The following is a 21,728-nucleotide window of genomic DNA, read 5'->3' on the forward strand; positions in this document are numbered from 1 at the left end:
AGCCAAGAAAAATAAAATCAACTATTTACGCTCGGCCTAGTTCCTGCCCTTCATAAACAGCAGGTTTGTACACCAGGTGGGTGGGGCTTCTTCAGCCCAAGCTGATTGCCAGAGATGACTATTTCATATAATATCCACTCTCACTGACATACAGATCCAAGAGTAGATAAAAATTCTGTGAATCAGAGCGTGATGCCTCATGTTTGGTTCATATTGAACATGAACATCCACTGTTCTAGCACAATATATATGAAGGAAAGCAAGAAAAAGCATTGTATACAAATTACCCGTTAACCTAGTTTAGTCTTGTTGGCTTCATGCATAAAAAAACAGACAGAGCCAAGATCCTCCTTTGAGGGTACCTCAAAGGTACAAAAAAATTTATCTTCAAACAGAGGCATAGAAAAAGGAAGTGACAGTTGAAAACCAGTCATATGATGACTTGCCTCAACACCCCACCTGTAACTGGTATGATGTGGACAGAGTGGGCCTGCTTCAGTTTTTAGTGACAACGGTTCACATCACAAACAAATACCAACAACTGTGTGTTTGCATGTAAGGTTGTTTATCTGTGGAAATACCCACGGAGGGTACTTCCAGTGCATGAAACTGCCCTGAGATCTGTGAGAAGTGAACGGGAATGTTATTTACAAGTTTGGTGCATCTTCTTCAAATGTTGTTCTTCAAAGTACGATGTCAAAAAAAAAAAAAAAAAAGATTTCTGTGAAAGAAAAATACTCTGTTATGCTGCTCTGGACAAATAATGCTGATTTTTTTTATGTGCTGACACAAAGTGAACAAATACTGTCTGGTAGCATTGGAAGACTTCAGTTCACTTCATGAAGCTGCTCCTCATACAAGACTGAACATTTATTTCAAAAGATACATTTTTTCACCAGTTGTTTGCAAATCACTTCAAAAGAGCTACTTCTGCACTCTGTATGTGCTCCTATTTATGGTTATAGTTTAAAGAAGAATTTCTCAGATCGCACGCTAAAGCACCGGAAAGCAGGGGCCTCTTAATGTCCCGACCCCCGACGTCTAAGCTGCACCGCCGCTGTTTTTCATCCTGAATGCCACAAGAGAGCCGGAATAATTTAGTCCAGCAAAAAAAAAAACAAAAAAAAAAAAACAGAAAAAAAACAAAGGGGAAGAGAGCGAGAGTGAGTTTGTGTGTGTGTCGGGGGGGAAGAAGTGTGTCTGGCGTGCCGTCCTTCAACAATGCAGCTGCCACACAATCTGTCCTCCTGTGATGGGAGTATTGTTCTCTCGGCCCGAGCAGCATGCACAGACGGAGGCAGGGGCTTTTTCTTTTTTTTTAAACCCATTCACCCCCCACACCAGCACATCAACATGCAAAGCATGCCTGCTTATGCATCAGCCGCGCGGACTTCAGTCGCAGGATGCCAGACGGAATCTGAGGAGTCAGCAGAAATGTGAGAGTGACACAGCAAGTGTGAAAACCCACTTATAAGGCAGTCCGGTGACATGTGGTGTGATCTCTGCACTATATACGTGTGCCGTATAAAGGAGTGTGAATACACAAATGTATTTGCATGGAAGTTTTTGGGAAAACCAAGAGGAAAAAAAAAACTCCAATAACTCACGAGGAATGCCATTAGCTGTTCCTTGTAGTATTTCTTATAATATTTCAGTTCCATTTTAATGTTACTTAATACTACACAAAGACCTGGATGACAATTAAGCTATTATAGTTTGTGTTTCAAACATACTAAATACATAAATAAATAATATCGCTGGTGGATTTGTACAATATCTGAAAATGTCCAGTTAAACTTTGAAGCACTGAACAGCAGCATTTATTGCTTCATTTAGTTTTATAAGTGTTGATGCTGTGGGTGTGGATCATAAACCAAGAATGCAGTTCAAGAGTCCTGTACAGCAGCAAGAAGTGCTACAAAGGAGACTTTTGAGTACGTTGGAAGGTGTTTGTATATCTGTCAGTCTTTGGTAACATGACAGCGTCACCACAATGCAAGATGCAGTCGCGATAATTCACAGGTGTGCAGCCGACATGAAAATAAGAGTGGGTGTCTTCCAACAGCTTAGTGGTTTCAGAGCTGGCGTGATCCCTACACATGCTAAACTTTAGTTTTGAATGAACTTTCTGTTCACTGCTGTCTATCCGGAATAGCCCATCTTGAAGTACAGAAAACAAGCAATTGTCTCCTGGTTAAACGTGGACTTGGTTGTAGGGAGGAAACTCAGCCTATCAGATGACTGTATAGTGTTAATATACACGGAGAGAGTTTACATAGTTTTTATATTTAGTTACAGGGTGAGTTTTTTAGCTTCTGCCACCACACAGTGTCAAATCACCAACCTTTTTGTTCTTTTCAGTATGAAATATCAGAGATGGGTGAAAAAAAAATGCAATTGCTGGTGAATACTGTTTTTGTTGAGCAGCCATATATTACAAGATGAGCTGCAGTGACAGATTAGCTTAAACCATTTAGCTGAGCATGCATAGCCGTTGATTAGTCTCCTAAAAAACTTAATTACATGCATCAAAATCTTGAAGAACTGTAACGATCCTTTAAGTCCCTTTGGATAAAATAAAGAAAGAAAGAGTCTCACAAACTGCCAGCTACCGTGAGTTTTAATTTTGAGTGTGTATTTTATTGGAAAGAATAACTTGTCTACCAAACTTCGGTGAGTCAGTGTTTCATCGAGGGGAAGCTGAGAGTCTTTCCATACTGAGCAGATGCTGCAGTCTGCACTTCGTTGACCTACCCTGCCCATCCTGACAGTGGTCTGTGCGTATCATTATATGTGTTGTGATCCCGGGTTAGCCCCCTTGGGTGTGGGGTGGAAGGATGAGCTCCCCTGAGGAAAGACCCCGACCAGTCCCTCAGGGCCACCGCATGGCTGCCATTTGCCGGCTGAGTACAGCAGTGACCCAGTCTGCCACGCCAGCGACCGGCTGGGAGGGGGACAAAGAGGGTGCGGAGAGTGGGGGTGGGGGTGCATATAGGATTGGGGGAGTGGTGGTGGGGACAACAGATGCCTGCTGAAGCCACAGGGGACCTCCCTGAAAGCATCCTGTTCCTACACCCTCCCTGACTGCAACTGGTGGTGTCCAGATTCATCCTCATTGATACATATCACCACTGTCTGTCATGTGGCTTTTTCTGGTAGCGGACAGCACTCGGTTTCACCTCTAAGCTGTGCAGAGTCTGATTCTGCCTCCCTCGCTGCTCAACTAAAGGCCATCATACGGAGACATTTAGTGGTCCAGACCCTGCTAACGTTCGTCAGCACATATGATAATCTATAATTTGTTTACATTAATTTAATTGAAGTGAAACCTAACCAATGACCCGTTGAGGGGGAAACCCAAGGAATCCCCCAAAGAGCCCTGATTTAAAACCACAAACGGCCTTGTCTTAATTTCACTTGTGAGCTCAGACTGCGATGCTTATGTATACGACAACCTTCCAGAGTGAACTGCGCTGTCCTAAAAATCACACTCAGTAACTAACAGGTATTATTAGTCTATAAATGTCCCCGTTTGAGCGTTACAGCAACAAAGACTGTGCAGCTTTAACTGTTGTAGTATTACAGCACGTCTGTTCACTGGTCACATATGTTTATCATTAGGTTATATGGTTACAGAGATTTCATGATAAAAAAAAGAGTGAAAAAAACCCATCAAAATACTGCAGATAATCCAGGATGAAGTATGACAGCAGTGTTATCAGCGTCTTTAACGGGCCAACGCGAATCCAAGCTAAACGCACAAAAGTAAATTAGTAAGACTTACCGAACAGTTCCACGAGAAACAGCAAGGCAGTAAAGCACAGAAGAACCAAGAACTCCTACAAAGTGTCTCCTGACATGCTACTCTGGATCATATCAGCAACAAAGCACAAAGTGGGAAAGATTTTAAAAAAGAAAATGACCCAGTAAAGTGGTGAGGACTAAGCCCAGGAGTATGGCCCGATTTTCTTTTAATGGAAAAAAAGGAAGTTAAATGTCTTGTATCCACTAGAGAACTGGAGAAAGCTGCCAGTCCAAGTGGGGCTGAGCAAAAAATGAGTTTCCTGGTCGAGTCTGGCAGCAGTCTTAAGTGATCAACCATGAAGTTCTCCTTTTTTTTTCTTTTTGTTGTTGCAAAGCAGAGTGATGTGTCCTGAAGCTGCAGGGCTAGCAGTGTTACTGACAGCAGATGGAGTTTAAGGCACCTACCGTCCCCTCCTCACTGTGAGTCTGCCCACCAATACGAGCACAGAAATCTCCTCGCACAGCTCACTTTCGTCTCTTCACCAAATCTCCTTCTGTACACATGCCAATCACCCCCCTCTCCACCAATAAAAAAGGGACTGTGAGATGTAGTAGGGTAACTCCACCCCTTCCCAACCCCTCACAGACACACGCACACATCACCAGACCATCCGCCGACCATCAGCCATGAATGGACGAGAAGGCATGAGTTGACAATAGAGGGGAGGGGGATACAAAGGAGGGCCCTCAGCGGGCAGCTGCACACGGACACACCGTCCTTAGAGCTATTACACCCAGACACACACGCACATGCACTCACAAACACACACACACAAATAGATACACAACAAGAAAGAATGAGTAAAAAAAAAAGGAAAGAAAGAAAAAACAGCACCCAGAATGGAGCCCTGCGTAACACCTGGCTCGGTGGAGACGGCTGTTGCCTTCTACATCTTTGTTTCATGGTGGGAGGACTGGCTTGACTCAGACAATGACACAATTATGTTAAAAGTAGTGTGTGCTTCCCAAAATGGGTGTCAGGAGTGTGATCGCCTACGAGTGCGTATGCATCTCTCTTATGGAAAGTTAGCAGGTGGGGAAGGAAGCTGCAGTGAGCAAAAGACACCAAACTAACGCAGTAAAAAAACAAAAACAAAAAACCCCCAGCCATTACAATCAGGAGGAATTTTTCAGTCTCAAAGGAGGTCGGGCTGGACTTGAACAGCTCAAGTTAACCAGTCATTTCAAATTTAGATAGAAAAATATTTATGATTTTATTTTTCCAGAGAATAATAAAAACACATTTTAAAACATCCCGTGAACAAACGTAATCTTTAACAATTTCTGTGTGAGGTTTGCAAACACCTAAGGGGAAGATTGTGCTCCACGTTCCTGAGCAGATTAAATTCCTTTAATCTAAATGTAGATGTCAGCGAGGGAATGTTGATTGACATATAAATAACAGACTGTATACCAGAGTCAAAAACTGAAAAGTTAAGCCAACCGGAGGTATCCTTAATGACCAGCAGGGGGCGACTGCTTTAGTTGCAAAAAGACTTCCAATTGCGTAGAAGTCTAGGTTAGAAAAATGACCCCTCAGCTCCTTTCATCAGCGACCATGGTTCAAACATTCCTGATCATTTTATGGGCTCAAGTGCTATTTTCACATCACACTTTTTACACGTGCACGTCATCTATACACATCTGGCTAGCAAAAAGCAAAAGATCTCAGTTAGGTCCTGGGAGTAGACAGGATTTCATCCGATATAAAAAACTCTGCCAAATCAAACATGGTGGAGCTACCTGCTGTGGCAAGCCCTTGTAAATAAGGGAGCAGCTGAAAGTAGCTTTGTTGTTGAGATTTGAGACGTTTCATAATCGAATTTCTGAAATTCTTTGATAAAAAAATCTCAATACCAAATCTCAGGTCTTTAAATTCAAATTGAACCTCACGTAGTGGAGCTTTGACCTTTAATGGCTCTTTGATCAAATCTGTCTTGTCTCGTGTAGAGTCATATGTGGCATGTTTCCATTTGAAATGCAGTCAATATTGCCAGCGGACGACAGTCAGGAAGATGTTCCAGCTAAGCCCACACAGTCTCAGTGGAAAGTCATTTATGTGGCATGCCACTCATAAAGCTACACTAACAAGACACTCGGTTAGGTGCATACTACTAGTCCCAGGTTTGATCGTATTTTGCTTTGAGAACTTCATAAATTTTTCATGACTCTGCAAATTGAATTCTTGTCAAATGTGTGTGGGAATGTGGGAAATATAGAAGTGCGCTACTGAATTGCAATCTGATGTGTACGTCTGTGTTCTTAGTTGTTGTTTTTGTCTGATCGGGGACTAAAAATGAAAAGTAGCCCTTTGGCTAATTTTGTGGATGCACAGCAGCCACCTGCTGTTCAAACCGTCTGTTTTTGTGGGGCAGCCAATTAGAAGAAAGCTGGCTCAAAGGGTGGGGCGTTAATACTGAAGGGCTTCAACCTCTACACCGGGAATGTCAAATTTCATATTAGGGGTCAAATACAGTCCACCTTGATCTTCAAGGCGCTGGACCACTGAACTTCCCACTTCTATCAGTGTGAAGAAGTTTAACCACATATTAAATCTTTGACACAGCTTAATATAAGAAAAGGAAGTGCAACTCCAACAGTATGTCCTAGATTTTCCACATAATATAAGAAATTTTCAATGACGTTTTTAAGAGATGTGAAAAATTACAGAAAAAATTACAGTAGCTCATTGTGCAGATTGTCCCGTAACTATAAAACAGAAAGTTTCCATTAATTCACAGAAAATGTTGTTATTTGGAGACCCATTGTGAAAAAATTGTCTATAGTCAACAGTGAAAAAACTGGAACTTTTCTGTTATTTAATTTTTTGTCTTGCTTAATTATTGTGGTGCAATATGAATGATCATGTCTCTGTAAGCAGAAAATGCTGAAAAATGTAACTAAAATATGTTAAAAAAGTCCAAAACTTTATGCCCTCCTTCACATTTTCCAAAGTGTCCAATGCAACAGATTCAAGTCTTTGCCTGGCCAACACCAATTCTGGACCCCGGACCTTATGTTCGACACCCACGCTCCACCAATACAAGATAAATAAAGATTACATTGAACTTTACTTTATTAGAGCCCAAAAGTAAAAATGAATAGGTCTCCTTTCATTTTCTTAATTCTCTTAATAAATAAAATAACGACAATTATTACAAAGACGATGCTTTCCCGTAGCTGTTTCTAGTTCGTCTGTCTTCCCCCATCTCGCATACTTCTTCCCAACACCATCCACAACGTGCGTCCCCCTCATTCTTTGTCTCAACTTCTCTAAGTGACCCTTATTTTTTGTTTTACTTTTCGGTTGGCCAGTTAATCTTCTGTCTTTTGTCTTCCAAAAACAAAAAGAGAAAAAATATATAAGGCCCCCTTTGCTTGCTTAGGAAAAACCCATGGTAAACAACTTTACATGTGGTAAACATGGTTCTTAATCCAGGAAAATTACTTTAAATTACTTAACATGAAAAGCGGCCAAACCTGGCTCACCTGGAAAGTCCAGGCCATGCAAAACTGTTGGCCTGCTCCCATTGTTGTCTAAAGCCTCAGAATTTATCCCTCAGGGTTGAGCACTCGCTATGTTTTTACAGTAGGCATCACTGGTTCTTTAAATGCAAATCTGACCACATCAAGCAGTAATACCTGTTCTGTGTACGCCCATGATAAACACAGGCAGCATAATGGTGTCACTCCCTCTACAGGGAAGACTTTAAAAAGATGTAGGTGCAGAGTTTGTCAAAGTTTCAAACAAAGAACCCTCTGAGTCATCACAGGCGTTAACTCTGAATCTGTCCCTTAAATAATTTTTTTAAATTTTATTTTTTAAATGTGTGTCAGTTAGACTGATTTTTTTTTCTTTGACTGATTTGAGTTGGAGTCATCACCGATGATGACTGAAACCTCAGATGGATAAAGGTGTGTTATGTGCTGGCATCTACATATCTGGTAGTTATAGTGTGAAATGTGGACTTCTTCTGCTAAAGAAATGCTTCATTGTATTATCCATTGTCTAAGCCGTTGGTTCCCTTATGGTGTGAATTGTTACTGTACTGTCTACTGTGTACACGCTTTGAACACACTCATTTCCTCAAAAAACAAAAAAACTCTGTCAAACAGAGCCCCAGTCCCTTTGCATGGTTCCTGGATGATGGGAAATTCAAAGGCCCTGAATGACAGCAAGGATCGTATGCGGCGTTAGCCATCATGATTCACCAGCACAGATGATTGGCGATGACCTTTAGAAGAGAGAAAAAGTATCACAAAGGCAACTTGTCTTAAAGTACAGCTAGTCTGGGGATGTCAACAGCCCCTACGCCGTGAAATCTCTGCGTTATTGTAACTTTAAGCGCCTTGGAGTCAACTGTTGTTGTGATTTGGAGCTTTAAAATAAAACTAAATTGAAATCTGAGATTTATCCTCCCACATCTTTAAGGGAAAATAATAATTCAACCAATCCAGAGGCTACTGATATGTTCTGCCCTCCAAAAGAACATTCCCTGACAGGATTAACTTTATGCCTAAACTGGATCGTAGCTTAGGCCCTTGCAAACATCCTAGATGTTTGCAAGGGGGAAAAGAGGCCAAGCATACGTAAAGAAAGAAACCTCCACAGATGACAATGGTTTAATTGCTTTAAACAAGGTTTAATTGTTTTAAACAAGGTTTCACTTCAGCAAAGTTTTTTGTCTGTTATTGCTTCTGTGTTCCCTGCAACAAGTGCCAAGCTTAAAAACCAAGAGCAGAGGAGACCGGCTGTTCCACCCATTTCTGAAACAAGTGACAGTTCACACAGCTACAGCATGTAGGTGTGGCTCTGCAAAGCTCTGTTTAGACACTTGGGGACAGTTGGCGAACTCTAACCTTCACAGAAAACTAAAGAAGCATTTTTAAAAAACACAACAAACATCCCTTCAGATAAAAAGATGCTGCATCTGAACAAAAGGCAACACAACTTTGACCTGGATTATGTGAAACTGTTTGAGAAGGGAATTTAAGTCTGATATGCGCCAGCAAAAACAACCGACTCAAACGGGCTAAGAGAAAAGCAATCAAAAGCAGAACTTTGTGTGACTATTTACTGCAGATATGAATACACTGTGACTACACATTTTGGTTTTTCCCTTTTAAACCTCTGCACACAAAATGTTTGAAAGTGACTGCACAGATTTACTTAAAAGGATGCATCTTTCCAATATGTCACACTTTTCTCACATAAGTCTTTCCAATTCACCATAAAGAAAAACGTCCAATTAAATTATCTGAAACTTTTTTTACTTGGAAAAACAAACTGCTTAGTTTCAAGTGACAAAAGCATAGCTAAGTATATCATATATCTGTGTATGCTGATTAGATGACTCACATGTCGGGGGGTTAGTAATTAGTAAAGTAAAGAAGGGCTCCTAACTTAACCAGCAGTATCATGTCTTTTAATTCCACAGTCTGATTTGTTCAATTATCACGTCACAGTTATTTGATTATCAGACTGATTTTCCTCTCTCTCTCTCTATCATCCACCCCCACTCCCCGCTCCCCTATGACTTGCAGTGACTCCTTAATTGGGGCTCAGCTGACAGTTTTTCCCCTCGGGGGAGCAGGCGCCATGTGGACCATCTGCTTCAAGTCGCAGGATGAACAGGTGTCCTGCTCCCGGCCGCCTGCCTGCACCTTACCAACCCTATCGAAGTGTAGCACGGCACAGTGTTGCGCGGTGTAGTAGCCGCCGCCGCCGCTGTGTACACAAGATAAATCCGAGTAGTTTTGTTTGACCTGAGCAGCATTTCTGCCTCAGACAAAGGAGGAAGCATATGGAAGCGCTACCTAATCTGACATAAAGATCACAGCCATGACAGTAAAGCCTGTTACTGCACGTCTGAGTCAGAGTTGTTTGGTTGATGCATCTGTTCTTAAAAGCATTTTGAAAATTGGGGTTTTGTGTTTTAATAAGCGATTTCTATATTGTGTCCATAATCCAGAAAATCCATATTTATGTTGTTCGTCTATATTCTACCCAGCTTTGGAACAGGATCTCACTCATGTGTGATAGTGGGTCACTACAAAGTGGTTCCTCTACAAAGGATTTCTATGGTTATTTTGCGCTGAGTCTTGTTGAGTTTAAAATTCAGATAAGGAAATACAGACAAGAAGAGAACATATCAACTCTACACTGAAAACCACCATGTAAAACAGCGCAACTGGATGATATAACTATGGGTTAATACATGTCCCAACCTATATCTGGATGAATAACAACAACCGGTGATTGAATCAATATCAAAAGTGGCCTGCATTTCACAGGTACACATTTCCGATCTAATTCACCTAATTCTGCACCATCATATCCCATACCTTTACTATTTAAAACTACTTTTTTGCAAGACTAGGACTGTATTAAAACACATTTTACTCCTTTTTTTTTAAAGCATTCTGCAGTATCGAATGAGTTCCAACAGGAAAATTAAAACTTCAACCTGGGTAAATTTAAACTTGAAACTTTTAGAGATGTCTGTTATAATCTTTGATGCTGCACCAAACATGCTGGTCTGCGTCGTGTGCGTTTCACTTCAGAGTTCTGGAGCTCTGATTGCAGATTACTTTAAATAACCTTTAACCTGTCTACACCACCCTGAGTACCTCCATTAAAAGATTATTTTAATGTCCTTGAACAGTGAATATCCAGTTGAGTCCTTTTTACTCTAAAATCAATGATCTAAGTAATCAAAACAAATAAGGACAGAGCAAAAAGGATAGAAATAAGTGTGGGTGTAAAGGTAATCCACGCTGAGGGCTGAGTAAGTGCCAGGAGCAGGGTCTGCAGCAGATCTTCAAACAGTACACTGGATAAACACTGATCCAGGCTGCAAGGATTACTCCAGCCCTTTAACAAGGCCTGAGGGGTGGAAACAGGCAGGGGAAGAGGTAGTCCAGCTGGTATCAATGACACACACGCGCACACACACACAATACTATGCTAACAGGCTCTACACATGCTGCTACCTATGAAGAGGGAAGTCAAACAAACCAGTGTGTGTCGGGTGTGTGTGTGGGGTTTGTGTGTGTGTGTGTGTGTGGTGGGGGGGGGAATGGGATGGGGTCACTCAGGACTTTGAAAGAACAATAGGTTGGCCTTCAGGCCAGTGCCCTCTGGGTCACTTAAGGAGGCAGCATGAAAACATGTTAGTGCGCACACACACCACCTGCTGTTTCCTGCAGGCTTGTATTTGGTGTAATGGAGATGGAGTGATTCTGCAGCCACACATTACTGAGATTTACCACATAGCTGAGGCCAATAAAACCTCCATGGCAACTTGGCTAGCATCTTTGGAATTGTAGTTTTAAAAAGCACATTAGGGCCGTAACTGAGGATAATTTTCACTGTTGGTTTGTCAGAAAGCGGTTAAAGACTGAAACATACACTGGCAATATATTACTGCATCAGATTGAACTGTTTGCTGGGAAATTACAAACCAAATTATAATGGCACACAACACACGACTTGGCTACCAGCAAAGCTCGCCAGGACTCGACAGAGAAATATCAGCAACTGACACTGATACAGGTCCTTTTTGCCTGCAGGCTAATATCAGTCAAACAGTCGACAGCGGTGACCTGTCAGTACACCCCTGTTTCTAAAGAACTGAAAAGCGATAAGAGTGCTACAACATCCATATTTCTGCATTGCCAATTACCTGTGGCAATTTTCAAGCTGCTACCTGCAGACCTACTTCAGTGTTCCAAGTCTTTTGATGTTTATGGTAATGCTAGCGGGATTTTGAGTTCTTTTTCACTTTTTTCGAGCACTCTGTGAGAATTAGAAGAAAAAAATATGGGAATGATCTGAAGCAAAACAAATTTCTTAATGCTACATAAAGTGAATCAGGCACATGTACACGGTGTTTCACACATAAATTCACAGCTCTGTGATTAAGTCATGATGGATCGTCCCCACAGGGCCTGGCCTATTGAGCACCGTTGTGTGTGTATGTGTCTACAGGGCGCTTTAGCAAATAATCAAATTTACATATATGCCTGCACATCCTTGCATGTGTGTGTGTGTATGCGGGGTCATGTGTCTGACTATGTGCAGGTGTGCGAAAGTGTGTGTGTGTGTTTGACATCAGGGCGAGTGCCGGGTCAGAAGGGTCACAGAGAAACAAAAGCATGGAGCAGCTCCAGCAGCTGCCGGGCCAAACGTCATCCACAGAGACCTCTGGCCTTACCATCACCCTTTCTTTTCAATGGGAGCGTGCCGTGGTCCTACTTCTGCTAACACATGCATATTTACACACACACAGACACACACATGCTCTGCCTGGCGGGCCACAGTCATGTCTGGAGCTCAGTGCAGCAGGCGAAGGAGGTAAAAGGTCATTTGGGGACATATGCAGAGGATGTATGGGTGCAAATCAAGTGTAAACCTCTGTGGCTGAAAAAGTGAAGACATCACTGAAGTGCAAAAAAAAAAGAAGTTTCTCTAAAAGTCACACGAGTCTGCCTCCAAAAATGAGCCAGTCTTCATAATTCAGCATCAGCTATGCTTAACGGTTTGATGTAAAACTCTCTATAGTCTATTCCCCCTTCATAAAATCATCTCATGCACAGTAATTATATTTTTTTAAAAACTACAACACAAGCAGCTTATTCAAATCACTGAGCTACATCTCTTTACTTGTGGTGTTGTGTGCCTTCTGGAGCATTTTTAACTGCAATACTTGAAAAGGTTATGGTCTGCTGTGTGGTACATCCCACTCATGAAGTTTGTGCTTCAGTTGCTTTTTAAATTCTAATATTTTACACATATGTTGCACTCATGCAGTTTATGGCTGACATTATTAGCTGATAATGTCTAAAGATGGCCATTTGTCGCAAAACACAGCACTCACCAGAACCTAATAATTCAGGCTTCCTTCCTTCCTTCCTTCCTTCCTTCATTCGTTTATTAACGTTTGCTGTGCCCATCTGCAGTGTATGGTGCAAATGCCCAACATGATTATACCTCAAATCAACAACTACAAGACTCTTAAAATTATCAATCAATCAATCAATCATGTCACAAATTGTGTAGAAAATCCATGACCTCTTCACAACCATTTGCCTTTGTGCCACTGTGTCACAGATCAGTTTTTCCTGTTCCTGCTCAATTCATCAAGCTCCCAGCTTAGATGACATGTTTGAGCACAAAGGGCTTAGTGAGAAAGTGAGTGGCAGTGTGTTTGTATGTGTTCACGAACAAGGAAACTGAATATACTTAATGAGGAATTATTTTAGTAAGTAAATTTTATCCCAACATTAGCTAATTATATTGTATACTGCACTTATGTCTGCAGACTATAAGCTGCACTGACCATGAGTTCATTCAGCACTATCACTTTACAGAAATATTTGTTTTTTTTTTTAAAAAAAAACCAACATAGAATAACTATACACCTGTCCCATATCTATTAACGATCTTTGGACATGTCTGTGATGCTACACCGACTTCATATTGATTTTACTAAAGTTAAAATATTTCCTGTGCATACTGTATTCTTGGTTCCAGTTTTTATAATGTTTTACTTTACTGATATCTTCTCTTTTCCCTAAATGTAAACTGCCAAGAATCAGTAAGGAATCTTTTGGTGCATTTTTGTTCAGGCAGTGTGAAAAGATTCATATATGATCCCTATTATATGTAGTATTTCATGATATAGTATTTCATTTCTTATGCATGTCGTTAATGATGACTATTCATTACTGTATATCTTGTTGAAAACAAAATAATGTCCACTTACTTTATCGTAGCATCCTCCCGTGTTGAATTCATTCTCCATCACATGTTACGACAAGTGTCCTTGTAAAAACTCTCATGGTAGTGCAAAGTTTGCATGCTGACGCTGCTGCTCTCGGGATCTCGTGGTTGTCAGAGAGGAAATCTACAGAACAGCCGAGCAGTGAGCGTTTCCTTGTGACTGCCTGAGAGTCTCCACCTAGCGGCCATGATCTGCATCTGCATGAAATCTGTTTCTTGCACTTTGCTCCAGAGACGATATTGCTACGCCTCACAGTCTATTGTGAAAGCATATTCACAAAATATGTCCCTTTATGCTCCAGTTTGTGCATTGAATGATTTCACACTATTTGCACATCAAAGCCTACTTAAGTCTATTCTTAGTGACAATGTGTTGTACTTTTCAGTGATGATCTCAATATTAAGTGCTTAAAATTTTGAACTACTTTGTTATTACATGTAAAGTGTGTTCTTGAAAAAAATGGGCAAAATGTTTGAATTTCTTCTTTAATTTACCACAGACAAAAAGAAAAACACTCCTTACAGGGATAGTCTATGAAGGAGTTTCAGACAGACTTGACACTTCAACCATTATTTGGAAAACCTTTCAATACCTAAATTCTGGAAACATGACTACGTTTCCCCCCTAATACTATAGGTACTAAAGGCAGCACATATATTGCATACAAGCAATTTTTGAAATGGAAAGCTAAAGAAATTTAATTGAACTGTCTAATATTGTAAGATAAAGACACGACAATATTAAACAAAGCACAAAAACAAAAGAAAAAAAACAATCCACAAAAAGTATAAAACTGAAAAAGGAAAAAAAAAAAGAAAGAAAAAAAAAAAAGCAAAACCCAAAGATCGAATGTGACCAAGCACTTGGCAACAGTGGGAAGAAAAAACTGGTTTAAAAGGAAACTTCCAGCAGAACCATGCTCAGGTTGGGGCAGCCATCTGCCAGGACTGGTTGAGGTTTTGCGTAACTGTAATTTAATTAAATGCCAATTTAAGCAAATTTTTTAGATTAGGGGTAAAATAGAGCACCTGGTGTAAAGCAAATGCAACATACTAAAGCCAGACTTCACACAGTACACTGACGTGCTAACCTTCTTTCACGAAGTTTAGGTTCGTTACCATGTTGCCCAGATTCAAAATCAGAGATCTATGTGATTTCTTTGAGTAGTTGCTCATAAAAGGTGCTTTCTGAGTCTGAGATTACCCACCCTGTGCTTACTGAGTCTGTGAAATTGCTGAGTTCTGTTTTTAGAGCATGTCATTGTCTGCATACATTCTCGCATTGCTCTTGCAGAGCCTCTCATTTTCGTTTTTGGTTTATTCACTTCTTTTTGCAGGATGTTGTTGTGCTGTGTAATGTTCTTTTTTTTTTTTTTCTTTTTTTTCAGCTTGGGGAGCAGAAGTTAAAATCCTGAGGCTGTCGATCTCTGCTCTAAGTTCACTATTCTGCTGATGCAAAGTCTGTTCCTTAACAAGCTTTGACCGCAGCCCCTCAAGCTGTGAAAGCACAGAAAAAGTCTCCTACCAGCCAAGATACCGATACAGAGTATTATAATTTGCCTTAACAGCCTTTAGATCGTATAATCCATCCATTTTCATGAACAGTATCAATTTCTTTAGACACATTGTTATTTTCTTCTTTCTTTCTTTCTTTCTTTCTTTCTTTCAGTTTATTATGGTTTATTATGGTTTATTATGTTTGCCTCCAATCTTCATCAAGAACAACCTGTTTGGAGACATCAGCATGCCTTTTATAAAGCCTTCTGCTGCATGCCTGCAGGACTTTTTCTTCATTTTCCAGTGCGCTTAAAGCTTTTCTAATTTCTATACGATTATTTCGCTCACGTATTTGAGCTTTCAATTTCTCATTTTCTGTTTTCAGTTTTCTCATACATGTTATGAAAGCTTTGTTTTGAGAGGTTAAAATTGCGATGTTTAGGGGTTTTTATGAGAGAGAAGACAAATATGCACCAATTATAAGTTTTCAAAATTTATTATCAAAACTGTTAGAATTTCAAATTATTTTTACATGGCGCCATTAACCTCCTCTCTCTGGCTCAGAGACAAAAGGAAGTGGAAACGTATTCCTTTGAACAGATTCTGTGATGTTTAAATGCTCAAAGCAAAATACAGGAACAATAAGATGAAGAATTCCACAACAGTCACTGGTACTAAGTAAGGAGATGCGTCCTAATGCAGAGTATCTGTGTTTAGAAGAATAAAACACAAGGTATCTAAAGTTTGAGGTTAGTTTAATTTAATTTCTTCATTTAAAACAGAAGACTTCATTATTGAATCCACCATTTAGACAATCAAGTCCATATAACTGAAGTGAATACAATGTTTATTTTGAACAAGTTAAAAAAGTATAACAACAAAAACTGAGAAAAAGAGACAAACAAAAAAGGAAAACAAAAGGAAAACAAATCAATAATAATTAATTATAAATGTCTTACATGTTCAAAAAGGAGTAGGAAGAAGCATAAGGTTATTTAATCCCACCCTCTTTCCACTACTTAGCAACTATCAGCCTACACTTTTTCTTCCTGTTTATGTGCTGTTTATCATAAATTGTTCATTGCAATTTGTTACATGTATTATTTATTTATTTAATAACCTCAGTAACACATCAAAAGATATACAAAACTTGAAACTTTGTTATGTGTATGACTTATATGAGACTTCTAGCTTATTTTATCATCTATTATCACACTAAGAAACTCTTTCAATTTCCACACCATTGCTACAAATCTGCACTTGTGAGTTCCCTTGGGAATTTGTAAATAAGACGATCTCTCTCTCTCTCTCTCTCTCTCTCTCTCTCTCTCTCTCTCTCTCTCTCTCTCTCTCTCTCTCTCTCTCTCTCTCTCTCTCTCTCTCTCTCTCTCTCTCTATATATATATATATATATATATATATATATATATATATATATATATAAAATGCTAATAACTTAAAACAAGTAATCGGATGTTTTCAGTCTCCCCTTTCCTTTTAAGAAACCTTACTTTGTGACAAATATTCTGTCAAGAGGGCAGATGAACACACAGTAACAGTAATATTTGTCTCCCTCTACAGGACAAAAACATGTATAATTTTCTACATGTTAATAACATGGACAAGGACAAAGCAGAAGAAATCATTTACAATCTTTGTAATATTTGTATTATATTAGCATTTGCATTAAATAAGAAAATACAAAACAGAATTAAAGCTGCAAGCAGCGTTATGAGGGCCCTCGCACCCCGGCATGTCGAGCCACGCCCAACACCTACAACCAGCACGTCCGATCTGATTGATGGAATTCATGCATTTAACCACCAGCTAACAATTCATCTCATTCAATCATGATTATAGTCGTCCCACTAGGTGGCGCTCTAAACATTACTGACAAATGGCATAACAAACATTTCCAAGCTCGAGTCTCATCACGCCTGCGACCAGAGAGATTGGACATTGTGTTTTTGAGTGACAGCAGATTACTGCTTTTTGGCGAGTGATTGAAACTCCACGTGCCGCCATGACCACCCCGTTTCCCTGAACGTAAAAAGCTTCGCAATTTAACATCACAAAGGTCTTTAGATTCCACACAGACGATATCGCATTAATCTGATGAAATCCCTTGGAGGAGTTCGTCAAAGAACGGTGCCTGAAAAGAGGGGAAAATGTCGCTAAAATTACACATTAATTTTAAAATGGCTGACTTCCTGTTGGATTTGGGATATTGCTCCAAGAGACTTTTTTCTACATCTTGATATCTTACATTAAGCTTGCCAGGTTTCAGACTCATAGATAAAACACAGAGCAGGGGCTGATGTTTTGAAATATTGTAGGGGGCGCTGTGGAGCCATTTTGCGCTATAGGGCTTTGGAGTTGACGTCACGCCGCAATGCATTGTGGGAGCGAAGCTCCATTTTCGGGGTCTACGAATCAAAACAAACACACTGTGTTGGAACAACGACGACAAGAAACATGCTTAAAAGCAGCTCAAAAGAAAACGGACGGTATAGAGACCGATTGCGTCCAGAGGCGAAGCAGCGGTACTTGGAAAAAAAAATAGAGTGCATCGCAAATCTGGACCCATATGAAATACGGCAGTGGAGTAAAGACCCAGACGACTTACCGCCACTGTCCTACCCCGATATCTTCACGTATCTTGTTTGTGGAGTAAGCGCTTACACAGCGAACCAGTTTCGTAATTACAAGTCACTGGAGGCGCACATCCAATTTACAAATAGCTGGGTGCAAGATTTGGCTATTTTCAAGCCGCCAAACTCTGAGTACGTCGTCAAAGTAAGTCAGCTGGAGTGCATCGAGTGAAATAGCCATTTTCCACCCCCCACCATAATTAATGTTACACATTTATCATTGAACTGCTAAAATATCGTTATCATATTATATGCCCATAATTGTAAAGTACATGCAAATTAACACATTGATAATCGGGTAAATTATTAACGCCAATTTGTGTCCTTCCTGTCTCATTTCATTTATTGTCTTTACATCAACCAATCAAGTCACTCCATTCTATGTTTGATCGCAATTTCTATAACTTCCGAGACCACCAACGATGATATTATTCAGCTATAAAGTGTGATGTGAACATATTTAGAACTTACCGGAATGAAAATGTCTTGAGCACACCAGCTGATATATCTGGAGACGTAACAGAACTGGATATCAGCTCGTCTCACGGCTTCTATCCAGGCTAGACGCCTTCGTTTGGTAATATCCGATACATGAGCTCCTTCATGTTGCTTCCAGGTTGGGAAAGCATAAAAAGACAATCGAAACTTATTCCCGTGCCGGTCGTAAGATCGAACATTGCAGCCGACCACGCAGCAAGTACGAACCATGGCTATGCTTTCGCTCCTTACTTAGACCCCCAAAATGGCGGATCGGGCCAAAATCCTTTCCACGCCCACCCCCGTGACATCACGCTCCAAAGCCCTATTCAAGGAAAGTGATCACATAACAACAAAGCCTTCATCACATTGAATCTGTGGGCCAAATTTCAAGACTTTTTAAACTTTCCAAGCCCCTCAAAAGCCACTTCATTTTTCATGGTGGTCTGTATCCCTGAAGACGTCTGTGTCTGTCATGCTTAATAAAATTAGATTTATTCATTATATTAAACCAAACAACAGAAAGTTTAATGCTCCTAAAAGTTTGGAACTGAAACTGATATGTAAAACCAACTAGTGTCTCCACCTAACAGCCACAGAATTAAAAAGGATTGTAGATTACTGGTAAATTATTTTTGACAGAATGAATTAAGGCTATAGTGGGAATATCAAACACTAGGTTTAAAAAAAACAAACCTATTTGGCATAACTTGTTCTGGCTTATCTCACATGGTGATGAAATCCTTTAAAAGTTGGACTCAAAAGTTGTTGTTTTTTTTCCACAGAATAATCAGAGAACAGATCAAACTAACGGTTGTTTCTATTCCTCTCCATCAGAAACATTAAACTGGTGCAGTTGGTTGCTTTTCATATGGAATGACCCATCTATCGCCTGGATATTCTACTGTAAAATGTGACAGATTTGAACTTTGATGAACCCAACTGCTATCTGTCATTCAGTTTATTAATAAAACCCACGTAGCTGGTTTTTGGACTGAAAGTTTATTGAACACTAAAATTACCATGCTTTACAATGCAGGAAGAGAAATATCAACGTAAAATATGCTGTACAGATTTTTACAGTCATTCACCAAGAGAAATTGAATGGCCTCACCACTTAGAGCCTCACTCCTTTAAGGTATTATGTGTGTTCTGTCTTAAATCTTATATCACTGAGTAATATTATACTGTACGTCTCTGACTAAAGTTAAATGCCATTAAAAACCATCTCTCAAGATTTTCAGTACAAGAATAAAAAGAAAAAGGTCTATTTGTTCCAGGTGTTATCCAAGTATTTAAACCCACCATTCATTCTCTAAATAAATAATTCTGTTAGCTCAGGTTGGAATTAAGAGATACAGATTAGAGCCGCTAGATGAATGCTTACTGGCTAGTGGGTAGTTTGCTTGGTACATTGGATCCACAACTGTCCAAATGTACGTGTTTGGTTAAAAACGGTATCAGTCCAGTATTTCTATGCCGTTTCCAACAACATAGAAATAATTCCCTGCAAATTAGATTGGGGGAAAAAAATATCTTATGAGTTATAAAACATGTTTGTTCAACTGAGAAATCCCTGAAAGTTAGCAAAATTTAAAATAATAAAATAGTAATAATTTAGCCTAGAGAAATTTTAATTTGTGTCTGCACCTACAGACTTAAGACAGGAAGGTTCATACTCGTGTTTTATCATCTGGTTTACTTCATTAAAGAAGCAAAAATGCGAGGGAAGGCGATAACTGGATAAGATGTCATCCTCTTTCTCCTCAGCTAAATCTACTGAACTGAAGTCAGAGCTCTAACACATGAAATGTGTAAAACATGTTCATTTTTTCCTGATTTCATCACAATTACTTATTGTTAGTAGATTAAACATGCGACCCTACTACCTACAGACAGCTGACACTGAGCTGGCTAAAACACAGCAGCAATAAGCTAATGCTATATTACCTAATGTTAGACTCAAGTGTCCTAAAAATCACATTTTCCCTCCAATAAACAATTTGATTACACTCTCACATTGTATGAGAGTTTATTCGCTAAGAGTCTGAATTTAACAAAGTTAGCTCCACTTCAAAGTGTCACTAACAAGGGCAGCACTTATTGACAGAGAAGTTCAGGATATCTTGAACAACACTGCAGTATCATTTTCAGACAGAAATGAGCTTCAGTGACTCATCGACTCATATTGGACTCAACCACAAAGTTTTGCGTTTTCCTCCATAGATGTCGATACATATTGCTACTGCTGAGCTAAACAGCGGACTGACAGCACACACTCACTACAGATAAATGGAAGCCACCTTAGTTGGGATTGTGTATTTGGACTGGGAGGGGTACGAAAACAGAAATGGGTTGAATGCAGTCTGCTATGTACTGACATCTAGTGTTGAGATTTTGCACACTGTTACTTTAATCTTGATTAATATTCACAATAAAAATATTAATCAAACATTTTGAAGTCTGTATGTGTTTCATAGTGTCTAACTGTTCTGGTACATTTAAACCTAACAATTACTACATGATGGAAACACGTCATGTTATCTCTTTTAATAAAGTTTGTCTATGTATACACAGGTCATGCTGATATTGAACAAAAAACACAAAGATCAGATGTTAATCAGATTTATTTGCTCTCTTTCCTTCTTAAACATGTTTTTAATGTTAGTTATGATTCAGAATTGGTGACTGACCCTCTCTCACTGTCCCTCTTCCCTTCTGTTTTTCTTTTTCTTCATCTTTCTTTCTCCCTTTCCTATCCCTCAGTCATGTCTGTCCCGTCTGTAACAACTGAAAATAAAATAAAATAAACAATAACAACAAAGGTTGATCAAATGGACCAATACGGCAAGGCTGTGATGATCCATTTAGCAAAGTAAATCCATTGGGTATCCTTCTTGGTCTTCAGACAATTCTGACAGCTAAAGAACTAAATGGGACAGGCAAACAAGTATGACACATACGGACATCAGGAAATAAAGACACAATAGATATAACCTCGGTAAATGAAATTGGTGTACACCAGGCCAAAGCAATGGTTTTGACTGGAACAGTGTTAACCCCCTGGGTTTAATGTCATTAGTCAAATAAAATTTAAAATAAGTAATTGTCGTGATCCTGGGTCGTTGACCCAGCGTTTTGTGTTTCTTTTTGGGTTCATCTTGTGTTTGGTGTTTATTCTGATTCTGTATTAATTATTTGGGTTGGTTGTCGTGTTTATTATCCCTACCTGTGTCTCCCCTCTGTGCTCCGTTCAGATCCCTGTGTTTTTGTTGCAAAACAGTCTGGGTGTTTCCGGTTTTACTTTGTAGGTCTGCCTCTCATCATGTCCATTAGTGTCAGCTGTGTCCACCCCTGCATGTCATCTCCTCATTACCTAGTGTGTATTTATAGTGTGTGTTGGCTTCTGTTCATCGTCGGATCGTCTGTGTTTCTCGGTGTAACTATGTCTCGCTGCATTCTCCGCTCCCCGTTTCATGCTTAGGTTTGTTATTTAGTTTTCCCAGTCTAGGTTT

The 21,728-nt window shown here is 39.7% G+C and overlaps 1 protein-coding gene across 3 annotated transcripts in view; it reads right to left on the reverse strand.

Moving 5' to 3' along the window:
* LOC113007395 (probable ribonuclease ZC3H12C) overlaps nt 1-21,503 on the reverse strand; it is a 29,590-nt gene extending 8,087 nt beyond the window's left edge. Inside the window, exon 1 of one of the 3 annotated variants that reach the window (XM_026143912.1) lies at nt 21,443-21,503. The gene's annotated coding sequence lies outside the window, so the exon portion shown is untranslated. Of the gene's footprint in view, nt 1-3,784; nt 3,857-13,571; nt 13,742-21,442 lie in introns of those variants that run through there. The other 2 variants (XM_026143911.1, XM_026143913.1) reach the window with 2 other exon arrangements.
* Nucleotides 21,504-21,728: the final 225 nt, after the last annotated feature.

The sequence above is a fragment of the Astatotilapia calliptera genome, chromosome 16 (assembly GCF_900246225.1).
Source record: "Astatotilapia calliptera chromosome 16, fAstCal1.2, whole genome shotgun sequence".
In the NCBI taxonomy this organism is placed as follows: domain Eukaryota; kingdom Metazoa; phylum Chordata; class Actinopteri; order Cichliformes; family Cichlidae; genus Astatotilapia; species Astatotilapia calliptera.